The sequence below is a fragment of the Salmo salar genome, chromosome ssa06 (genome assembly GCF_905237065.1).
Source record: "Salmo salar chromosome ssa06, Ssal_v3.1, whole genome shotgun sequence".
NCBI lineage: Eukaryota > Metazoa > Chordata > Actinopteri > Salmoniformes > Salmonidae > Salmo > Salmo salar.
This window is the reverse complement of record NC_059447.1, coordinates 91339214-91361305: the sequence shown is the minus strand read 5'-3', so window position 1 is coordinate 91361305 and position 22092 is coordinate 91339214. Positions and strand designations below refer to the sequence as shown.

Sequence of the window (22092 nt, the reverse complement as noted above, 5' to 3'; positions counted from 1 at the left end):
CGGTACAACGTACTATGGGGAGTTGAACTCTCGCAACTTTGGTTGAAGGATCTACAATCACGCCTGACAATGCCAATGAAATCCACTCCTTACTGGAAGCCCCGCATCAACAATAGCCCCCACGGGAACAACTTTCATCACAGAAGCCATCATCTCAGGAAGCGTAGGCACTGTTGAAAAGGCACTGTATGTCCCACCTTGGACACACCCTCCGTGGAGATAGAAAAAATGCAATACGAGAGTGAGTAACGGAATGCTCTGCTACCGAAGTCAGATAGCTCTTTTTCTGGTTTCTTATGAAGCCTAGAGACTGAATACGGGACAGTAGGATGGATGTGTGAAACACCGCATGGCCCCTCGACTCCGCCGCCACCAGCCAATCGGCTGTAATAGCTGGCGGCTCCCGAGAGTTGTAAACTCTGGGGTGCTTGCTGAGGTCACGTAAGTCTAGAATGGGATGCAAAGTCCCGGCCCTTTTCGGAACCAAGAAATACCGGCTGTACCAGCCATCCTGGATCTTCAACATAGGAACCACTCAGATCGCCTGTTTCTAGAAACAGGAGGATATTTCCTCCCTCAAAACTGGCACTGAGGCCTCTGGAACAAAACAAAATCAAATCTAATTTTACTCTTGTCACATGCGCCGAATACAACAGAATACAACCTTACCATGAAATGCTTACTTACAAGCTTATACAGCCCGTTTAAAGTGCCAGCGTTGGTTTGTGGTGGTAAATAGACGGCTACGAAAAAATATAGATGATAGTGAGGTCTACAGCTTATCATGAGGTACTCTACCTCAGGCAAGCAATACCTAAAGACTACCTTAATATTAGACATTGCGCACCAGCTGTTATTGACAAATAGACACACACCCCCACTCCTCGTCTTACAAGACATAGCTGTTCTGTCCTGCTGATGCACGTGTCGTCGTTCAGCCACGACTTGGTGAAACATAAGATATTACAGTTTTTAACGTCCCATTGGTAGTATAGTCTCGAACGGAGCTCATCCAATTTATTCTCCAGTGATTGCACGTTGGCCAATAGAACGGATGGTAGAGGCGGGTTACCAACTCGCCGACAAATTCTCACAAGGCACCCTGATCTCTGCCCCCTGTATTTCCTTATTTTCTTCATGTGAATGATGGGGATTTGGGCCTTGTCTGGGAGCAACATTATCTCCTTCCTGTCTGACTCATTAAAGAAAAAAATCTTTGTCCAGTTCGAGGTGAGTAATCGCTGTTCTGATGTCCAGAAGCTCTTTTCGGTCATAAGAGACGGTAGCATCAACATTATGTACAAAATAAGCTGCAAACAATGCAAAACCACTTTACAAAATAAAATGCATAATTATTTCCATACCATTACTGCAGAGAATCAGACAAATTATGCTACCCTCTGCCTATTAGCTACATAGCTTATTCAAGCTTGTCTCAATTTATTTTTTATTTAAAAAAATTATTTGACCTTTAATTAACTAGCAAAGGATATGAACAAATGTGAGCATGTGGCTACATGTAGCTTTCGCTTTGATCTCAAAACAAGTGCAAACAACCGCATCTGCTCATGCTGTAAAAACAGTCCAATTGAAAGCGAATGGCATAGATCCATATATGGCAATGATCTATTTGCATATAGGCTTACTGCAGCTCTGATTGGTTACGGTACACCGGTGTGTGTGTGTGTAGAGTATGGAGTTGAGTCATGCCTGTCAATGCAATAGAATCCTACTCCGATGCATTCTGCCTACAAACAAATTATCATAGTTAATTATGCATACTAAGTCTTACATGGTTTGTTTTGGTATGTTGCATTGAAAGTGGCTAATGTTGCCTTGATTCGATCACAATTCCCACAGTAAAGGGAATCGTTGATAGTGTTAACTAACAGGGGGAAAACTCTAGAAAGTTCAATCTCGTGCTTCTCTGCCCGAGTTGATATTTAGCTTAGGAGGGAACATCGGTCATAGTTACTGATGACAAAGCGCCTTGTAACCTAGCTGGGAATGGGACAGCTCTGAAAAACTGAGCCCTGCTGCGATAACAGACAGGGGTGACTCTAGTCTTCCCTGTGGCTCAGTTGGTAGAGCATGGTGTTTGCAACGCCAGGGTTGTGGGTTCGATTCCCACGGGGGGGGCCAGTACAACATTTAAAAAAAAATGCATGAAATGAAATGTATGCATTCACTACTGTAAATCACTCTGGATTAGAGCGTCTGCTAAATGACTAAAATGTAAATGTAATCTAATTCCAGCTCATTCTGAGGTTCATATGAACCACAGAGACTGTGTGTTGGATAATAGCATGGTCATGTCCAACCCTGCTCGTTCCCTCGACTCCGATACTAACCACCAATAGCCTACAGGGCCCATAACCTGTATCACTAGACACCTCATATGGACTAGTGAGCTACAGGCAGGATTCAGTATTGAAGCCCAGTAATGAGCCACCTATGGAGGAGGGCTGCCCCCTTGTGGACAGAGAGCAAATCATCCAACTTGTTACCCACAGATTGATATACCCCTGTGAACATTGTATAAACTGCCTTAATATTGCTGGACCCCAGGAAGAGTTGCTGCTGCTTTGGAAGCAGCTAATGGGGATCCATAATAAATACAAATACAAATACCATGGAACGTGGAGTTTCAGATGGGCATTAAATACGGACAAGCTTCCAACACACATTGTGCTACTGTGAGACTGTATAGCCTGCCTGAAGCATATCCCCCTCATGGGCACAGAGGTTTCCCGGCAATGGCTGACGTAGTACCCCGTTATCCCTAACAAAACGTGTCATCACAGCAATGTTACTCCAACCTGCGAAAGGCAGCAATAAGGAACACATCGTCTAGTCTGACAGAAATTCACAAGAAGAAGTGGAGTGACTCAGCTGCTCGGGGGGGGCTACTTTACTCATTGGAGGAGCACGCAAGCCCTGCTCTCTCTACTCCTTCCAACTCCAGGAATTGAAAATAGGAATGGGGTTGCCATATCGCCGGGGGGGGGAACGCTAATAAGCTACATTCACCAGAAGTTATGCATGTTAGTCGACATTAGCCAGGAGGCTCTTTAGTCTAAGCTAGGCTAGCTATCCTCTTTGACCACAACACGGTCTGTTTAGAATAACCAAGTTACTTAACGCTACGTATACTAAACAAGAGAGCTACCCAAGCAACTCCACCGTGGGGAGGCAGGAATAGCTAGTAGTAGTTGCTCGCCTCGGCGAGTTAGCTAACCTGGCTAGCATGCTATGCAGTGCTTGTTAGCTAGCCTGGTCCCGAAAGTCTACGTTGGACCGGACCACCGAGGTGGGATCGGAAACCTTCTGGGAAGAGAGGCAAGCGGTGCTTAACCAAGACAGACACAGGTGGTGGGGGGATACCCACAGAACCTGGTTGCCCTCTTTCTTAGAGTAGCCTCCCGTAACTGATGATAGAGTGCACAGGAGCCGGGAGACATTTGACTGGACCAACGACCCAAATCATCTCCGTGTCTTAACTCAGACTCAGCCGAGGTACGGGCAGCCGGGAGAGAAAGTCACTATCGGAAACACAAAGCTCCCTAAAGAATGCTACACGATTGTCAAGAGAACCTGCGCCACGGACTAGTAGGGGAACAGTGCCAGTCGTCCCCTAGTCTCACATAAAACTGATTGGAGAAAAGGGCATGCACCGAGCTGAGACGTACAAGACAACCAACGTGAGTATCTTTGAATCCATTGAGGCATGGTCGCAAACCCGGCTTGATAGCATTCGTCGTTTCGTTTGTGTTAGCTACTTATTACTATAGCCAGGCCAACCAATTAGAGGAATAACTAATTGTTTGTGAATAGAAAACTTAAGAAAACCAAACAAACTTTCAGCACACAACGGCCAGGGGGTTGCCTGACTGAAAGGGAAAACTAATGGAACACATTCCCGATCCTAGAAAAACAAAATAGACGACATTCCCAATTCTTGAAAGACAAAATAGAATTTTGTCCTGGAAATTTCCGATCCTGGAAAAACACTATAGACCAATCCAACTCTTACTCTACCAGGTCTGGAGCCAGGTCTAAATCTGTCCCTGATTAGAGGGGAACCTAAATCAGTCCCTGATTAGAGGGGAATCGCCCACCTGGTGTCCCAGGTCTAAATCAGTCCCTGATTAGAGGGGAATCGCCCACCTGGTATCCCAGGTCTAAATCAGTCCCTGATTAGAGGGGAATCGCCCACCTGGTGTCCCAGGTCTAAATCAGTCCCTGATTAGAGGGGAATCGCCCACCTGGTGTCCCAGGTCTAAATCAGTCCCTGATTAGAGGGGAATCGCCCACCTGGTGTCCCAGGTCTAAATCAGTCCCTGATTAGAGGGAGGGGGGGGTAAAAGAAGTTACAGAACTGGCTTTGAGGTCCAGAGTTAGGTTTGAGGGATATAGACCATATTACCGATCCTGTAATAACACTATAGACCACTGATCTATACCAGATCTACCTTTCAACAACCAATAACTATTGTAGCAAGTTAAGGCCATGGTGAGTGGTTGGTTTTAAAGGTGTGAATGTGTGTGTGTGTGTGTGTGTGTGTGTGTGTGTGTGTGTATTTCGCTGTCTTTTTGTGTGTGTTTGTGTTTGTCTTAACTGCCTATCTAAACAAAGCTCACTAAAACATTCTGTTGGATGACAGCTCACAGCTTGCCAGTGATCCCTAATATATACAGAATGTGTCCTTAATGGCATCCTCTTCCCTACATAGTGCACTACTTTTGACCAGAGCCCTATGGGCACTATATAGCTAATAGGATGCCATTTAGGATGCAGTCACAGTGAATGCATTAGCTCTGTCATCTTTAAGTAGGCTAAAGGAAGCTACAGGAGATGGTATTGATTTAAACAGTCATCCCAAATGGCACCATATTTCCCTTTTGTAGTGCACTACCAGCCTAGGAGTCTTGATCCAAAGAAGTGCACTATATAGGGAATACGGTGCCATTTGAGATGCAATTCTTAAGCTTCTGCCTTTAAGCTGAATGTTGGAGGTTACACATGCACACGTGCACGCACACAAATACACACAAACACAAACACACACACACAGGCTACGGATATAAAATAGCTATGTATATTAAGTGAACATCAGAGGCAGAGCACTGTACAGTGTTTAACCCCATCTCTCCGTAGTCTTCTGGCTTATTATAAACCCTTTAGTCAAAGCTGTGTGCAGGTTGGACAAACCAGACAAGAACCATATAAATTATCATTCATTTTCAATACAAACTGGTAAACTGGAACAAAGGCAAAACAATATTCTAGTTGTGGTATGATAGTGTGTTTGAATTCATATTCAGTTGCGATAAAGGTCAGTTGATGGTACTCTGATACTTCGGAGGCTGTTGATTGCCTACTGAGGCTGGCTCTAGCTAGTTAGCTCTGTTCTGTTCTAGCTAGTTAGCTCTGTTCCGTTCTAGCTAGTTAGCTCTGTTCCGTTCTAGCTAGTTAGCTCTGTTCCGTTCTAGCTAGTTAGCTCTTTCCGTTCTAGCTAGTTAGCTCTGTTCTGTTTTAGCTAGTTAGCTCTGTTCCGTTCTAGCTAGTTAGCTCTGTTCCGTTCTAGCTAGTTAGCTCTGTTCTGTTCTAGCTAGTTAGCTCTGTTCCGTTCTGTTCTAGCTAGTTAGCTCTGTTCCGTTCTGTTCTAGCTAGTTAGCTCTATTCTGTTCAAGTTTGCTCTGTTCTAGCTAGTTAGCTCTGTTTTGTTGTAGTTAGTTAGCTCTCTTCTGTTCTACTCTAGCTAGTTAGCTCTATTCTGTTCTAGATAGTTAGCTATGTTCTGTTTCTAGTTAGTTAGCTATGTTCTATTTCTAGTTAGTTAGCTGTGTTCTGTTCTGCTCTGTTCTAGCTAGTTAGATCTGTTCTGTTCCATTCTGTTCTAGCTAGTTAACTCTGTGTTGTTCTTGCTAGTTAGCTCTGTTCTAGTTAGTTAGCTCTGTTCCGTTCTGTTCTAGCTAGGTAGTTAGCTCTGTTCTGTTCTACTCTAGCTAGTTAGCTCTGTTCTGTTCTACTCTAGCTAGTTAGCTCTGTTCCAGCTAGTTAGCTCTGTTCTACTCTAGCAAGTTAGCTCTGTTCTGTTCTAGCTAGTTAGCTCTGTTCAGTTCAGTTCTGTTCCAGCTAGTTAGTTCTGTTCAGTTCAGTTCCAGCTAGTTAGCTCTGTTCTACTCTGTTCTGTTCTACTCTGTTCTGTTCTACTCTGTTCTGTTCTACTCTAGCTAGTTCTCTGTTCTGTTCTACTCTGTTCTGTTCTACTCTGTTCTGTTCTACTCTGTTCTGTTCTACTCTGTTCTGTTCTACTCTAGCTAGTTCTCTGTTCTGTTCTACTCTGTTCTGTTCTACTCTGTTCTGTTCTACTCTGTTCTGTTCTACTCTAGCTAGTTCTCTGTTCTGTTCTACTCTGTTCTGTTCTACTCTGTTCTGTTCTACTCTAGCTAGTTCTCTGTTCTGTTCTACTCTGTTCTGTTCTACTCTGTTCTGTTCTACTCTGTTCTGTTCTACTCTGTTCTGTTCTAGTCAGCTAGCTCTGTCCTGCACATGAATGTAATTGAAAATCCCAATTACTGTCTACTGTGGAGGAATCTCTCTCCAACACCCTTTATACTGACACACACACACACACACACACACACACACACACACACACACACACACACACACACACACACACACACACACACACACACACACACACACACACACACACACACACACACACACACACACACACACACACTTAGATTTGACAGGGTCTGCGATGTCCCGTGTATCACAAGAATAGAGCCAAGGAAGCATTTCACACACCAGATTGTTCAGAAGTGTGTGTGTGTGTGTGTGTGTGTGTGTGTGTGTGTGTGTGTGTTCTATAATGGATATTAGAGTTGAACCAATTGCCCTAACTGTAAGCCATATAAAAGATCAACAGAGAAACTACTGGACTAATTTGGACATTATTCGACATAATTTGATAGTCACTTTTTTTTTACAAGCAAATAAGTTCATTTGTTTACGGTTCTATTTTGTTATATTATAAAGAGCAATAATATATCAAGTTTTTGTTCAACCCTGAACAAAGAATAATGAATTAGCTTGTTTTGTGGTGTATACCTTTGTTGTTGCTCAAACCACATCAAAACAATAGATGTGTAGTTATAAAAGGATTCACCATTGCTTTTAACTCACACATCAAAGTACCTGTTTCCAATTATGTGTTTGGTTTCTAATCTATTAAACTTCACAGAGAGAAAGCTTGAGAGCGGCAGAGAGAGAAAAAGCTTGAGAGCGGCAGAGAGAGAGAGAGAGAGAGATGGGGATATTGAATTATCTTGGACTGCTGGGAGATGGTGTGGTATGGATCTGTGTTTGGACACAAGACTCCTTGTGTGTGCGTGCGTGTCTCCACTTCAAAAAGGACCCGACCTAACAAGCTAACCAAGTCATTAAGTCCTCTATCAAACAACAAGCATGTAATAACCCTCGCTCAGATCTCGCTCAGATGGATAAATGTTGCTGGATGTATCTCTGACACGCACCGTGACCCAAATAGCAATACCCAAGACACCCCAACTATATCATATAATAACCCTCTATGCAGTATCGGTTCGGCTTATTGTTTAGGGCCTGAATGTGGAACGCGAGGAGAAGTTGGAAGCAATGGCCTTAATAAATGTATGCTGTTGAAACAAGTTGGGATATAATCAAGAAGTGAGATAACCTTTACTTGAGTTACTAGCTAGGCCTATAACACGTTTCACATATGAAGAGTGAGTGAGTGAGTGAGTGAGTGAGTGAGTGAGTGAGTGAGTGAGTGAGTGAGTGAGTGAGTGAGTGAGTGAGTGAGTGAGTGAGTGTGTGAGTGTGTGTGTGTGTGTTGAGTCCTGAATCTGATCGGATATTCAAGTTTCACTGCGGGCTAGCCGCAAAAATATGTAACATTCTTTCAATCCGTGGGTCGGCTCACGGTTCTGAACAATTACGTTGCCGGTCGGAAAACATTTTAAATCAAGATAATATACTTTTTTTTTTTCAACCCTGGAGTTTGTTGCATTGGGTTGCGAATTCCATTCTGTGCCCGGCAACCCATTGAGAGTGTGTGGAGACCGGAACTGTCCCTTATTTGTGTGGTTCTAAAACCTTCTGATTTGTCCTCACGCATAGCTTGTCCTCACGTGAGAATACGACACGTCCACCAAGTTTACTTTCCCTGGATAGCCTAGCTCACGCTAACGTAGGCCTAACCGGAGAAATAAAAAATAAAGAGAATAGGCTACAACGCCATCGTGGAAACAGGTGCTGCGCGAGTTAAATCCCCATGTTTGGAAGGACAACAACGTTGGAGATGGATATACAGCCTACACAAAGTGCAAGCAGGTAGGCCTATTTTCGATAATTTAGTTAATTATCAGTTCATTATTAACCTACATTAATTCAGGCTTTCGTTCATTAGACCATTCTGTGAATGGTTTATTTTAAGTTTTAATGAGGCCTAAACTATTTGATTATCAAAACAACATGGCATTTAAATGTTACGTTATGAATGTTGTCAAGTCATAGGATTTAGTAAGAAGGATCATTTTCTCAAAGAGATTTGAGTGACGCATTGCGCACTGTGAAAAATACAAATATATAGAATAGACATGCAGACAAATTAATGAATGCAGGGAAGGTTAATAGTAATAACGGCCTAATATTACATCAGAATAGAAATGATTGCCAAACATTGACAGACAGACACTCTGTAGACGTACAGGCAATAGAAGAAGATAAGGTACATATACATGAGTCTAGATCACATGAATCTGAATAATGTAATACAATATAATCCAGGTCAACTGGAAAGGAGTTTGTTATAATGAAGCAACAATGTGAAATAATCAGAATGGTTTTTTGTTATTGTTGTGGCCACCCATTGGAGTGAATACACTTTAGAGCGCTGATCCTGGTGGAGAAGACAGCCACACCGGTCCGCATGTATTATGTAATCTCTGTCTGTCATGCCCTGATGCCTTCTCTGTCTGCCATGCCATGACTCACACTCTCTCTGTCTGTCTCTGTCTGTCTCTGTCTGTCTCTGTCTGTCTCTGTCTGTCTCTGTCTGTCTCTGTCTCTCTCTGTCTGTCTGTCTCTCTCTGTCTGTCTCTGTCTGTCTCTGTCTCTGTCTGTCTGTCTCTGTCTGTCTGTCTCTGTCCGTCTGTCCGTCTGTCCGTCTGTCCGTCTGTCTGTCTCTGTCTGTCTGTCTCCCTCTGTCTGTCTCCCTCTGTCTGTCTCCCTCTGTCTGTCTCCCTCTGTCTGTCTCCCTCTGTCTGTCTCCCTCTGTCTGTCTCCCTCTGTCTGTCTCCCTCTGTCTGTCTCCCTCTGTCTGTCTCTCTCTGTCTCTCTCTGTCTCTCTCTGTCTCTCTCTGTCTCTGTGTGTGAGACTGCTTTCAAAGGACCACATTAAATTACCACTTTGGACAGGTAAGATTGCGCTATATATGATTTACAAATTAGAATATATGAAGTTACTTACTTTGAAGATATTGTGATTGGGCCTGAATAGGAGTTGGCGATATGGTAGGCTAAATTCAGTGTAACTTCTCTTTAACTGCCATTTTCCCAAAGTCAGACTCCTCCCACACACCAACTCATTTTCCTCAGCTTCAGAAGCATCTGCATTCACCACATGGAATTGTTGATATGTTGTCAAACATTTATTCTAGTAAACATTTTCTTAATAAAAATGTGTAAGAAAATGCATTTTAGCATTCAAAGATGAAAAATTAAAATCAACATTTTAAGACTTCTGACTTCATTCAGTGTTCAGAGAAATGGATTTCCAGTATATGCAAATATGCGCATATTTCATGAGGTAGTTCATAATTTGCATATTTTAATTCGATATTTCAGAAAAAGTGTAATTCAAAACAGTGATATTTGTGTCGATATTCAACTGGTAAAGGGATTTGAAGTAACAAACGTTTATTACTAGAACAGGGGGGCAGGAAAAACGACAGGTCAAGGGCAGGCAGAGGTCAATAATCCAGGCTGGTGTGAAAAGGTATAGAACGGCAGGCAAAGACAGGAGCAAGGGGAAACCGCTGGTAGGCTTGACAAACAAAACAAACTGGCAACATACAGAGAACACAGGGTTTTTCTTTATTTTTACTATTTTCTACATTGTGGAATAGTAATGAAGACATCAAAACTATGAAATAACACATATGGAATCATGTAGTAACCAAGTGTGCAAAGCTGTCAAGACAAAGGGTGGCTACTTTGAAGAATATAAAATATATTTTGATTTGTTTAACACTTTTTGGGGTTTCTACATGATTCCATATCTGTTTTTTCATAGTTTTGATGTCTTCACTATTATTATACAATGTAGAAAATATTAAAAAGAAAGAAAAATGAGGTGTGTCCAAAATTTTGACTGGTAGTGTACATTTAAAAACATTAACATGTAGTTTGTGTCTGTGTGCATCTATCAATTACACATACATGTCAGTACATACACACAAAGTTGGGTGTAAAAAAATACTAAATGCCCTTACGTTGATGACTTTTTGCAAATCCAATAATCTTTCCATGTTGATTCAACGTCATCACACACTGTAGATTGTTGGGGTTGAAATGACATGGAAACAGCGTTGATTCAACCAGTTTTTGGCCCAGAGACAGAAAAACTGACATTTTGTCACGTCAGGGTTTTTTTCTCTGTGGATTTCGATTGTCTATCTGCTACTCTAGCAATGAAGCTTTTGGGCCACACTGGATTTAGCCTCAAAATACCCAGTGTGGCCCAAAAGCTTCATTGCTAGAGTAGCAGATAGACAATCGAAACACTGTCTGCATCTGGGTCTTCTCCTGAAATGTGATACTTTTGAGTGGTCCTGTATGTAAATTGTAAAGTATTTTGTCTGTAATGTCTTTTTGGTTATGAGTCAGACCCCAGTAAGACTAGCTGTCGCCATCGGCGTCGGCTAATGGGGGATCCTAAAAAATCAAATCAAATCAAAATGCCCTTTTCCAAGTTTACAGTATTCTCTTGATGGGAACAAAGTAGGTATGTAACATTCACCGATATGCATCGGTCCACAGTTCAAATGTGGTCAGAAAATAGATTCAAACATGAAGAATCGCCAGTTCACTATTTTTTTTGCTCAAATTACTTTCTTTCTACCTGAAAATACCTCTCATCTTTTGTGACCACTGTGTCCTCTCCTTCAGTGTTGAACTAAGCACGTAGCCTAATTATGTTGCCAGTCATTGATGTACAAGTCATTCTGCAATGCCGAACAACTACAAGCAATATCAGTGGCCTCGTCAAACTGTACACGTGTGTAGCTTCATGCACTGACCAATGAGAGGTAGACCTATTTCTGATCCGGCACATTTGCATGTCACCTTCAGCATTCAAATGTTTGTAAAATGGCTTACTTGGCTTTATTAGTTGAATGACAACCAATGACAACCATTTTGTTTTACCAGAATAAAAGGTAAGCAAAGCAACAACCGGAGACAGAACTCTCATCTAGGTAGGCTACATGCTGATTGGTGCTCACGTTACATTTTATTTACATTGTTCAGGTTCACCATGAAAATCAAATGTTTGTAAAATGGCTTGTGTAATATTAAGCTTTAATAGGTGAGTGACAACCACTGTAGTTCTTTTTTTATCCAATGTGCTGTTCAATTGTTTTTAACGATTCGGTTACCGGCCCAACGCTCTAACCACTTGGCTACCTGCCGCCCCAAACTATATAATTGGAGGATACGGGCAATTGAGGATGAGTTAATTAGTTGTAATGTGTTAGTGCTAAAAACTCAAAATGTGTGTTTCTCCTTGGGTGCCAAAGACCAGGAAATGGAAAACACTCGAATTAGATCATTGAAAGACAACAATCCATTTAAAAAAACCTGTGTTGGTTTGATATGAATAATCTACTGCTTTTATTTCAACCTTAAGAGGGTTGATTTCTGCTCCAACTTTAGATCTGATCATGAATATCTGAGAAGAGAAGCTTTTAGTCTTTTAGCTTTAGCCTGAACTGATGAAAAAATAACATCAATAATGAATAACAGGAGACTGTCACATTTCATCATGACTCAACTAAACGATGAGGCCTTGTATCTGTTTCAGCATGTACAGCTATGGTGAGGAGAGAGGATAGAATACGAGAACACCAACCAAGATGTATATAGTTAAAGCTGAGGACGTTTCCTTTCACCCCCCTCCCATCCTCTCCTCACCCCCCCTCCCTCTCCTCACCCCCTCCCATCCCCCCCCTCTCCTCACCCTCCTCCCATCCTCTCCCTCCTCCCACCCACCCCCTCTCATCCTCTCCTCTCCTCACCCTCCTCCCATCCTCTCTTCACCCTCCTCCCATCCTCTCCTCACCCTCCTCCCACCCCTCCCTCTCCTCACCCTCCTCCCATCCACCCCCTCTCCTCACCCTCCTCCTATCCACAGCCTCAGTGTTTGTTTTGCATTCGTTCAAGTCTGGCCTGAGGTGGTTTTCAATGCACACACACTCATTAAGAAACACACACACACAGCACCCCCCACCACCACCATCCGTTTGGCGTCCCTAGTATGGGCACAGGAGAGGACAATTATTACTGGGCTATGGAGAGAACTGGTTGTCAGACACACACAGAGAGAGAGAGAGAGAGAGAGAGAGAGAGAGAGAGAGAGAGAGAGAGAGAGAGAGAGAGAGAGAGAGAGAGAGAGAGAGAGAGAGAGAGAGAGAGTCTCCTCGGACAGGAAGAAAGGGGAAGGAGAAGGGAAAAGGAGGGGGCAAGGAGAAGATAGAGGAGAGGGGGTGATGGAGGGGAGAGGAGGATGAAAGGGAAGGATGATTCCCCTGGCCCGTGGTCTGCGGTAGCTGATAAGAAGGCTACCCATGCTGATCCGTCTTAACAGAGACGCACACACACTTGGATAAGACAAGATATGCTAACACAATCAACCCCCTCCTTCCAACACACACACACACACACACACACACACACACACACACACACACACCCCACTGGGAACAGACCTCAGTTCAACATCTAGTTTTGATTTCCACTTGGTTGAGTTGTCAACTAATGTAAATTCAACATGAAATCAACAAAAACATTCAGCATGTCATTGGATTTAGGTAAAAAAAAACGAAATGCCCTTATGTTGATTACTTTTTTTGCAAATGGATTTAGTTTTCCACGTTGATTCAACATCGTCACAGATTTTTTGGGGGGGGTTGAAATGACTTGGAAACAACATTGATTCAACCAGTTTCTGCCCAATGCTCTTGTCCTGTGCGACAGCCCCAATTCCACTGATCCTAGTCCAGGAGGCCATATGAGGATCAGAGCCTAGTCTGTATTACAATAACCTGGACCAAACACACACACACACACACACACACACACACACACACACACGCACGCACGCACGCACGCAGACACACACATGCTGGCAGGCATATTCAGGTACATTTTCAACCTCTCCTTGACACAGTCTGTAGTTCCCACTTAAAATTACCACCATCATTCCTGTTCCCTAGAACTCTTAAGGATTCATGCCACACTGACTACCAGGCTGTAATCAGGAAGTGCTTTGAGAGGCTGGTTTTGGCAACACATTAACTCCCACCATCCCAGACCTAGTCCAATTTACATACCACCCCAACAGATCCATAGATGACGCAATCTCATTTGCACTGCACACTGCCCTCACCCACCTAGCTAAGAGGAATACCTATATGAAAATGCTGTTCATTGACTACAGCTCAGCGTTCAACACCAGAGTGCCCTCAAAGCTCATCACCAAGCTCAGGACCCGAGGACTGAACATCTCCCTCTGCAACTGGATCCTGGACTTTCTGACGGGCCGACCCCAGATGGTGAGGGTAGGCAACATCACCTCCGCCACACTGACCCCCAACACGGGGGCCCCACAGGGTTGTGTGCTTAGTCCCCTCCTTTACTCCCTGTTCACCGATGATTGCATGACGACTACAACACCATCATTAAGTTTGCTGACGACACAACGGTGGTAGGCCTGATCACGGATGGCGATGAGTCAACCTACAGGGAGGAGGTCAGAGACCTGGTAGTGTGGTGCCACTCTTAAAGTGTGGTGCCACACTCTTAAAGGAAGTGCTCCTAATCTCAGCTTGTTACCTGTATAAAAGACACCTGTCCACAGAAGCAATCAATCAATCAGATTCCAAACTCTCCACCATGGCCAAGACCAAAGAGCTCTCCAAGGATGTCAGGAACAAGATTGTAGATCTACACAAGGCTGGAATGGGCTACAAGACCATCGCCAAGCAGCTTGGTGAGAAGGTGACAACAGTTGGTGCGATTATTCGCAAATGGAAGAAACACAAAAGAACTGTCAATCTCCCTCGGCCTGGGGCTCCATGCAAGATCTCACCTCATGGAGTTGTAAAGATCATGAGAACGGTGAGGAATCAGCCCAGAACTACACGGGAGGATCTTGTCAATGATCTCAAGGCAGCTGGGACCATAGTCACCAAGAAAACAATTGGTAACACACTACGCCATGAAGGACTGAAATCCTGCAGCGCTCGCAAGGTCCCCCTGCTCAAGAAAGCACATATACATGCCCGTCTGAAGTTTGCCAATGAACATCTGAATGATTCAGAGGACAACTGGGTGAAAGTGTTGTGGTCAGATGAGACCAAAATGGAGCTCTTTGGCATCAACTCAACTTGCCGTGTTTGGAGGAGGAGGAATGCTGCCTATGACCCCAAGAACACCATCCCCACCGTCAAACATGGAGGTGGAAACATTATGCTTTGGGGGTATTTTTCTGCTAAGGGGACAGGACAACCTCACCGCATCAAAGGGACGATGGACAGGGCCATGTACCGTCAAATCTTGGGTGAGAACCTCCTTCCCTCAGCCAGGGCATTGAAAATGGGTCGTGGATGGGTATTCCAGCATGACAATGACCCAAAACACACGGCCAAGGCAACAAAGGAGTGGCTCAAGAAGAAGCACATTAAGGTCCTGGAGTGGCCTAGCCAGTCTCCAGACCTTAATCCCATAGAAAATCTGTGGAGGGAGCTGAAGGTTCAAGTTACCAAACGTCAGCCTCGAAACCTTAATGACTTGGAGAAGATCTGCAAAGAGGAGTGGGACAAAATCCCTCCTGAGATGTTTGCAAACCTGGTGGCCAACTACAAGAAACGTCTGACCTCTGTGATTGCCAACAAGGGATTTGCCACCAAGTACTAAGTCATGTTTTGCAGAGGGGTCAAATACTTATTTCCCTCATTAAAATGCAAATCAATTTATAACATTTTTGACATGCGTTTTCTGGATTTTTTTGTTTTTATTCTGTCTCTCACTGTTCAAATAAACCTACCATTAACATTATAGACTGATCATTTCTTTGTCAGTGGGCAAACGTACAAAATCAGCAGGGGATCAAATACCTTTTTCCCCTCACTGTATATGGAGACTGTTTAGTAACAAAAATAAGGGGTTAAATACAGAGCTGTGAAAAAGCATTTGCCCCCTTTTTGATTTTCTCTATTTTTGCATGTTTTTAACACTGAATGTTATCAGATCTTCAACAAAAAGTTCGTATTAGATAAAGGGAACCTGAGTTTACAAATAACACAAAAATTATATTTTATTTATATTTAATATTTTATTTATTTAATTAGCAAAGTTATGCAACTCCCAATTCCCCTGTGTGAAAAAGTAATTGCCCCGTTCTACTCAGTAACTGGTTGTGCCACCTTTAGCTGCAATGGCTCCAACCAAACACTTCCTGTAATTGTTCAGTCTCTCACATCGCTGTGGAGGAATTTTGGTCCACTCATACATGCAGAACTGCTTTAACTCAGTGACATTTGCAGGTTTTCAAGCATCAATAAATCAAATGTATTTATAAAGCCCTTTTTACATCAAAGTGCTATCTATACAGAAACCCAGCCTAAAACCCCAAACAACAAGCAATACAGATGTAGAAGCACGGTGGCTTGGAAAAAAACTCCCTAGAAAGGCAGGAACCTAGGAAGAAACCTAGAGGAACCAGGCTCTGAGGGGTGGCCAGTCCTCTTCAGGCTGTACTGGGTAGACCAGAGGAACCAGGCTCTGAGGGGTGGCCAGTCCTCTACTGGCTGTACTGGGTAGACCAGAGGAACCAGGCTCTGAGGGGTGGCCAGTCCTCTTCAGGCTGTGCCGGGTTGAGATTATGACAGAACATGGCCAAGATGTTCAAACATTAACTTATACTGCTCATTTTAAGTCTAGGCCATTACAAAACTTCCAATTTGTTGCTTTTTGTAACCATTTTCATGTAGACTTGATTGTGTGTTTTGGATCATTGTCTTACTGCATGGCCCAGCTGTTCTTCAGCTTACAGACAGATGGCCTGACATTCTCCTGTAGAACTCTCTGATACAGAGCAGAATTCATGCTTCCTTCTATTAGGCAGCAAAGCATCCCCAAACCATCACACTACCACCACCATACTTGACCGTTGGTGTGAGGTTCTTACTGTGGAATGCAGTGTTTGGTTTTCACCAGACATAACAGGTCTCATCTCATCCAAAAAGTTGACTCAAGTTTTACCAAAAAGCACCTGCATAATCATCAAGAGTCTTGGAAGAATGTTCATTGGACAGATGAGTCAAAAGTATAACTTTTTAGAAGTTATACTATTTACTCAAATATACTTCCAAATATTGTTTATTTTTCTGATACCTGTATTTGTAACCCCACCAGATCTTTTCAGTTTTATCTTCCAACATCTGAAATGGTGTTTTTACATTGGAAAGATGTATAGACTCGGAGCTTCAAAATGGCAATTTACATAAAGGGAAGTAAATTGTCAAGTCCTTGTATTATTTTTTTTGTGTGTGTCAGACCCCAGTAAGACCAGCTGTCGCCATTAGCATCAGCTAATTAGGATCCTATTAAATCAAATATCACTGTAGTTGGAGGAAACATGGGGAAGTAATGCCGCTTTAAAAAATGGATACACTTATAATCCCATTTAGAATAAAAAGGGCATTTAACCATTTTGTTGTGATTTTCACACTTGCTCTACATTAATCCTTTGGAAGCATATCATTTAGAAAAGGAATGCTTTTCACCAAATTGCCAAAAAATGGATTCTCTGAATATTAATCTCACCACAGTAAAACCATTCACAGTATTATTGTTGTATAATAAAGATAACCTTTTCACATTGAACAGCTACAAAGCTGTTCTTTGTTTACAGCTCGTTTAGAACACCACCCTCTAAAGTCTTAGCCCGGTTATTTAAGTGACGAGCGGGTCTATCTGCATTGTGTCTCGCCACCCCCTCTTTTACGCTACTGCTACTCTCTGTTTATCTTATATGCATAGTCACTTTAACTATACATTCATGTACATATTACCTCAATTGGGCCGACCAACCAGTGCTCCAGCACATTGGCTAACTGGGCTATCTGCATTGTGTCCCACCACCCACCACCCCCTCTTTTACGCTACTGCTACTCTCTGTTCATCATATATGCATAGTCACTTGAACCATATCTACATGTACATACTACCTCAAATCAGTCTGACTAACCAGTAGCCTCGTTACTGTATATAGCCTCGCTACTGTTATTTTTCACTGTCTTTTTACTGTTGTTTTTATTTCTTTACTTACCCATTGTTCACCTAATATATATTTTTTGCACTATTGGTTAGAGACTGTAAGTAAGCATTTCACTGAGGTCTACACCTGTTGTATTCAGCATTTCACTGAGGTCTACACCTGTTGTATTCAGCATTTCACTGAGGTCTACACCTGTTGTATTCAGCATTTCACTGAGGTCTACACCTGTTGTATTCAGCATTTCACTGAGGTCTACACCTGTTGTATTCAGCATTTCACTGAGGTCTACACCTGTTGTATTCAGCATTTCACTGAGGTCTACACCTGTTGTATTCAGCATTTCACTGAGGTCTACACCTGTTGTATTCAGCATTTCACTGAGGTCTACACCTGTTGTATTCAGCATTTCACTGAGGTCTACACCTGTTGTATTCAGCGCACGTGACAAATAAACTTTGATTTAAATTCACATTGGAACACGTGACTGTAGCCATGTGGTAGTGCTTAAAAAAACCCAACAAAGCAAACATTTTAACAATAAAATACTTTATTAACTTCAAATGCTAGTAGGAAACACTTAAAACACATGAAGGTAAAAACACTCTCTAGACCGAGGCCTATGTCATCAGATCCTTTGAGTAACTTTGGTTCAGGTTATGATATGAATAAATTAATCTAGCTTGAGAGCATATTTCTGTCCTGACCTTTGGACCAGGACATGTAACATCCATGGCCTTTTCATTGCAAAAGTCCTGATCTTCTGAAAAAAATATATATGTTTGCTAGGTTGTGTCCAGTCCGGGGGATGTTTTCACCTCTCTGGGAAGAAGGACGTCAACATTGCACAGCAGCTGAAACCTGGTTCCATATTAATGAAAGCTCCTTGGCCACAACAACACCAGGCTTCAGACAATTAAAGCTGTTAAGGAGTAAAACAGTCTATTAAAACCTTACAAACCAGCAATAACATTAATTGACTCCCAAGTTCAACCAATAAGCTCAAAGTACAAAAGACAAAATACCTGAAGTGTTGCTTGTTCACCCTCGATCATCTCCTTGTACTGGTGACAGAGAGCAGGTTTATGCTGAAAGTCAAATTCCAGGAGAATAGGTTAAAACATGAATTCATGTCATATAGCTTGTTATTGCCTGTTGAATGCTAGAGCTGTACTAAAATGCCAAGTACACACTTAACCTGCTTTCAGCCCAACAATGGCAATGCAGACACAAGATAATTAGCTAGATTTGGCAAACATTTAGCTTCATAATTACCAGCTGGCTGAATGTAAATGGTATTCATCTAGCTAGCCAGCTAGTTGGAACATGCAAAAAAATGACCTTGAAATCTATAATCCAATAGCGAGCTAGCTAGCTAGCTAGCTATCATTTCACAATTAGCATGTATCCCTATAACATAAAATGGGGTTTGATTAGCATTCGCACCACAGTGACTATTCTCAGTAGCGTTAGCTAGCTAGTTAAACATGACAAACATGAAAAAGATAAACAACTCATGCATGATTTAGCACAGTGGTTTCCAACCTTTTTCGGTTAATGCACCACCAACTACATTTTGATCTGCCCGGAGTACCGCTGAAGTACCCCCCTCATGTGCATTTTACCAGTAACCCTATGGTCTCATGAGCTTTCTCACGTACTCCCTGTGGTCCTAGTACCCCTGGTTGGGAAACACTGGCTTAGCACATCAGCAATCAACATCAACAGCAGAATGCAACTGGCCAGCTCAACTAGCTGTCTTAACGTTGCTTCGTCCCGCAACGAGCCATCTGGCCTTCCCTGTGGCTCAGTTGGTAGAGCATGGTGTTTGCAACGCCAGCATGGTGTTTGCAATGCCAGGGTTGTGGGTTCGATTCCCACGGGGGGCCAGTACAAAAAAAGAAATAAAATGCATAAAATGAAATGTATGTATTCACTACTGTAAGTCGCTCTGGATAAGAGCGTCTGCTAAATGACTAAAATGTAATGTAAATGTTGCGTAATGAAGCAAGCTATAACTGTCTAGCTAGCTATATAGATAGCAATGAAAATTACTTTTTGACATTTACAGTTGAGACAATAACGTATGTACATGTAGATATCTTGGCATTTTAACTGTAGACTCTTACCGTTGTATGGATTATGATGACTCACAGAAGGCAGACTGAAACACCTTTCAAAATAATTCTTCGCACTCGGCTTCCAACCACCCCAAACTGCTTTAGCCACTGAAAACAGCTTTGATAATACCAGCAACACTGGTATTGAAAGCTGTAGCTACCTACACTTTGCATGTTGTCCATGATGAAAATATTAGTAAATACAATGGATGGTTCAAATATCCACGGTAGCAAAGAGCAGAATGTTCCATTCGACACAGAAGCATTGAGTGAATGTCCCAACCCCCTCATTATCTCAACCAGTTTAGTGATTTCAGATTTTATGTGTATATTTACAGATTACATATAAGTTTGTTATTAAGGCACATGAAAGTTCACATGTTCAAGAAGGCATTTCTGCCTAAAAACGCATTTTGATGAAAAACGTATTTTTTTTACGTTCAAATGTCTCTCCTGTGAAATAGTGATGTGTGTTCAGTGCACCCAGATTTCTGTAATGGTACATTTGAATATCAAATATATATATATATATATATATATATATATATATAAATAAATAAATAAATAAATATATAAATATATATATATATATATATATATATATAAGACTACCTTGAGTATATTAAAAGTTGGTATTTTCAAATAAATTACAAAATACAACTATTTTCTGCCCAGGTCTGTTAAATCCACCTATAAGTGAATTTGCCCCAATATTTTTGGTCCCCTGAAATGGGGGGACTATGTATAAAAAAGTGCTGTAATTTCTAAACGGTTCACCCAATATGGATGCAAATACCCTCAAAGCTGACAGTCTGCACTTTAACCTCATAGTTATTGTATCATTTCAAATCGAAAGTGCTGGACTACAGAGCCAAAACAACAAGAAATGTGTCACTGTCCCAATACTTTTGGAGCTCACTGCATCTACCTCCATCACTCCAGTATCCCTGTCTCCTTCCCCCTATACATATCTACCTCCATCACTCCAGTATCCCTGTCACCTTCCCCCTATACATATCTACCTCCATCACTCCAGTATCCCTGTCTCCTTCCCCCTATACATATCTACCTCCATCACTCCAGTATCCCTGTCTCCTTCCCCCTATACATATCTACCTCCATCACTCCAGTATCCCTGTCCCCTTCCCCTATACATATCTACCTCCATCACTCCAGTATCCCTGCACATTGTTAATATGGTACTGGAACTGACCCTGTATATAGTCACCTTCCCCTATACATATCTACCTCCATCACTCCAGTATCCCTGTCCCCTTCCCCTATACATATCTACCTCCATCACTCCAGTATCCCTGCACATTGTTAATATGGCACTGTAACTGACCCTGTATATAGTCACCTTACCCCTATACATATCTACCTCCATCACTCCAGTATCCCTGTCCCCTTCCCCCTATACATATCTACCTCCATCACTCCAGTATCCCTGTCACCTTCCCCTATACATATCTACCTCCATCACTCCAGTATCCCTGTCTCCTTCCCCTATACATATCTACCTCCATCACTCCAGTATCCCTGTCTCCTTCCCCCTATACATATCTACCTCCATCACTCCAGTATCCCTGTCCCCTTCCCCCTATACATATCTACCTCCATCACTCCAGTATCCCTGCACATTGTTAATATGGTACTGGAACTGACCCTGTATATAGTCACCTTCCCCCTATACATATCTACCTCCATCACTCCAGTATCCCTGTCCCCTTCCCCCTATACATATCTACCTCCATCACTCCAGTATCCCCGTCTCCTATACATATCTACCTCCATCACTCCAGTATCCCTGTCCCCTTCCCCCTATACATATCTACCTCCATCACTCCAGTATCCCTGCACATTGTTAATATGGTACTGGAACTGACCCTGTATATAGTCACCTTACCCCTATACATATCTACCTCCATCACTCCAGTATCCCTGCACATTGTTAATATGGTACTGGAACTGACCCTGTATATAGTCACCTTACCCCTATACATATCTACCTCCATCACTCCAGTATCCCTGCACATTGTTAATATGGTACTGTAACTGACCCTGTATATAGTCACCTTACCCCTATACATATCTACCTCCATCACTCCAGTATCCCTGTCCCCTTCCCCTTATACAGTGGGGGAAAAAAGTATTTAGTCAGCCACCAATTGTGCAAGTTCTCCAACTTAAAAAGATGAGAGAGGCCTGTAATTTTCATCATAGGTACACGTCAACTATGACAGACAAAATGAGAAAAAAAATCCAGAAAATCACATTGTAGGATTTTTTATGAATTTATTTGCAAATGATGGTGGAAAATAAGTATTTGGTCACCTACAAACAAGCAAGATTTCTGG

General features: G+C 42.4%; 1 protein-coding gene and 1 long non-coding RNA gene across 3 annotated transcripts in view; both read right to left on the bottom strand.

The window, feature by feature from the left end:
* Positions 1–22092, bottom strand: part of LOC106594046 (low density lipoprotein receptor adapter protein 1) — a 131726-nt gene that overhangs the window by 26722 nt on the left and 82912 nt on the right. The window lies entirely within an intron of this gene.
* LOC106608332 (uncharacterized) lies at positions 18148–19979 on the bottom strand. The gene is made up of 3 exons (XR_006770379.1): positions 19745–19979; positions 18641–18703; positions 18148–18537 (listed from the first exon to the last, which is right to left on the bottom strand). It is a non-coding gene; the product is annotated as an uncharacterized lncRNA (long non-coding RNA).